Genomic DNA, 3,219 nt, shown 5'->3' on the forward strand with positions numbered 1-3,219 from the left:
CAACTACAATCGCTTAGTAGTGGAAAGGCGTTAAGACCAGATGAGATACCTATAAGATTCTACAAAGGTTATGCGAAAGAATTGCTCTCCTTCAGGCAGTAATTTGTCGTAGATCGCTAGAGCAACGAAGGGTACCTAGCGACTGGAAGAAAGCGTGGTTGGTTGGTTGGTTTGTGGGTTTAAGGGACCAGACAGCAACGGTCATCAGTCCCGAAGAAAGCGCGGGTCATTCCCGTTTTTAAGAAGGGCCGTAGGACAGATGCACACAATTATAGACCTATATCATTGACGTCAATCTGTTGTAGGTTTATGGAACATCTTTTATGCTCAAGAACTATGGCATTCTTGGAGAAAGAAAATCTCCCTTATAAAAATCAGCATGGATTCCTCAAACAGAGTCCCTGCGAAGCTCAGCTCCCTCTGTCCCTCACGAGATCCCCAGTGCCGTAAACAATGGTGCTCTGGTTGATGCCGTGTTCCTTGACTTCCGGAAGGCGTTAGACATCCTCACGCACTGTCGTGTACTGAAAGAAATACGAGCGTATCGAGTATCGGAGTAGATTTGTGATTGCTTTCAAGACTCCTTGCACACAGAACTCAACACGTCGCTCTTAACGGAAAAAAATCCACAGATGTAAAGGTAACTTCCGTAAACCTCAAGGAAGTGTGATAGGACAGTTACTGTTTACAACATATATAAATGATCTAACAGAAATATTCGGATGCTCTCTAATGCTGTTCGCAGATAATGCGGTTGTCTATAACAAACTGGCAATACCACAAGATAGTAACGGTTTGCGGAATGACTTCCAGAGAATTGATGAATGTTGCAGGCTCTGGCAGTTGACCCTGAACGTAAATAAATGTAACATATTGCGCATACGTAGGAAAAGCTACACTATTTATGACAAATCTCTGGAAACAGAATCTGACGTAAAATATCTAGGAATAACTACCCGTAGAGGCCTTAAGTGGAATGACCATATAAGGCACGTAGTGGGAAAAGCAGACGCCAGACTCAGATTCGTAGGAAGAATCTTGAGGAAATGGGACTCCACACGAAGGAAGTGGAATATTGTTCATCTATCTGGGATCGCTACCAGATAGGAGTTATAGAAGATATAGAAAGTATCCAACGAATCGGGGCACGTTTCGTCACGGGGTCGTTTAGTCGACACGAGAGCGTTACGGAGACGCTCAACAAACTCCACTTGCAGACGTTACAAAAGGGGCATTGTTCATCACGGAGCGACTTACTATTTAAATTTAGAGAGAGCACTTTCCGGGTAGAGTCGGACCAAACATTACTACACACGTCTCGCGTAATGACCACAAGTAGAAAATGCGAGAAATTCGGGCAAATATAGGGGCTTACCGACAAACATTCTTCCCATGCGTTATTCGCGAGTGGAACAGGAGTGGAGGGGTCAGTTGGTGGTACGAAAAGTAACCCTCCGCCATTAGGTGGCTTGCGGAGTGTGATGTAGACGTAGATGATGTAGATACCTGAAGCAACATGTATCGAATGTATTATGAAAATAATAGATACATCTAACAAGGGAACCTCCCCATCGCACCCCCCTCAGATTTAGTTATAAGTTGGCACAGTGGATAGGCCTTGAAAAATTGAACACAGATCAATCGAGAAAACAGGAAGAAGTTGTGTGGAACTATGAAAAAAATTAGTAAAATATACAAACTGAGTAGTCCATGCGAAGATATGCAACATCAAGGACAATGGGGGTCAAGGAGCGCCGTGGTCCCGTGGTTAGCGAGAGCTGCTACGGTACGAGAGGTCCTAGGTTTAAGTCTTCCCTCAAGTGAAAAGATTAATTTTTTATTTTCAATTTACGTGACAAACTCTTATTTTTCATCACTTTTTTGGGAGTGATTATCACATCCACAAGAAAACCTAAATCGGGCAAGGTAGAAGAATCTTTTTACCTATTCGCTAAGTGTACAAGTTAGGTGGGTCGATAACATATTCCTGTCGTGTGACGCACATGCCGTCACCCGGCGCGGCGGCGCCTGCGCAGTGGAAAAGGCTAATACCGCGCCCCCTATCTAAATTGGCGCGCTCTGCAGCAGAAGCGGGCCGCGCATGCGTAGTGGTGTGGCTACATTTGCGCTATCTGTCATAAAGCGCATTCGCGCAGCTGAGGCGCGGTAGTCGAAAGTATAAAACCAATTTTCGTCAGCCGTCCCACTAGATGCAGACCAATGTCTCTGTGAAGCGATTAAAGAAATTACAGGATCCCATGCTTTATCCATCTGAAAGCCGCCGTCTCGATTAATAAGATCTTTTGCCAATCGTATCTCCACGGACTCCTTGATAATGGATTCCCAAAAGATCTAGTTGTCGCTAAAATTTTTGTTCCACAATAATCTATGGAGTGTCCCGTCGAAATACAGTGTTCTGCTATGGCTGATTTGTTGGGCTGTAGTAGTGTGTGGCGCTCATGCTCCACGCATCTTTCTCGTACTGTGCGAGTAGTTTGGCCAATGTAGGATTTGCCACATTGACAAGGGATCTTATAAATACCCGCCTTCCTCAGACCCAGATCGTCCTTCACAGAGCCAAGCAAAGCCGATATTTTCGTAGGTGGTCGGAAGATCACTTTAACACAATGCTTCTTTAAAATCCTTCCTATTTTAGAGGAGAGGTTACCCACATACGGAAGAAACGCCCTGGACCTGACCACCTCTTTGTCTTCTTCTTCTTGTTTCTCTTTACATTTCTTCTTTGTTACAACTGTGCGGATTTGGCGTGTAGAATATCCAGTCTCCCTGAAGACGGATTGCAAATGTTCTAATTCTTTAGGAAGGCTGTCCTTATCAGATAGCACATGTGCCCGGTGCACCAGAGTACGCAGCAAAGCCATGGTTTGTGCAGGGTGGTGGCAGCTTGTCGCCTGCAAATACAGATCTGTGTGTGTGGGCTTCCGGTAGACGGAGTGCTCCAAAGATCCATCGATTCTACGATTGACAAGGACATCCAGAAACGGCAGACATCTATCTTTTTCGACCTCCATGGTAAACTGAATATTCTTGTAAATGGAATTCAAATGTTTTAAGAATCCTGCCAGTTTTTCTTCTCCATGGGGCCAAACTACAAATGTGCCATCCACGTGGCGCCAGAAGACCTTCGGTTTAAATTCAGCCGACTCGAGTGCCTTCTCCTCAAATTCTGACTTATTAGTGCGTTCTGGTGTTTACCCA

This window comes from Schistocerca serialis, chromosome 1 (assembly GCF_023864345.2).
Source record: "Schistocerca serialis cubense isolate TAMUIC-IGC-003099 chromosome 1, iqSchSeri2.2, whole genome shotgun sequence".
Lineage (NCBI taxonomy): Eukaryota > Metazoa > Arthropoda > Insecta > Orthoptera > Acrididae > Schistocerca > Schistocerca serialis.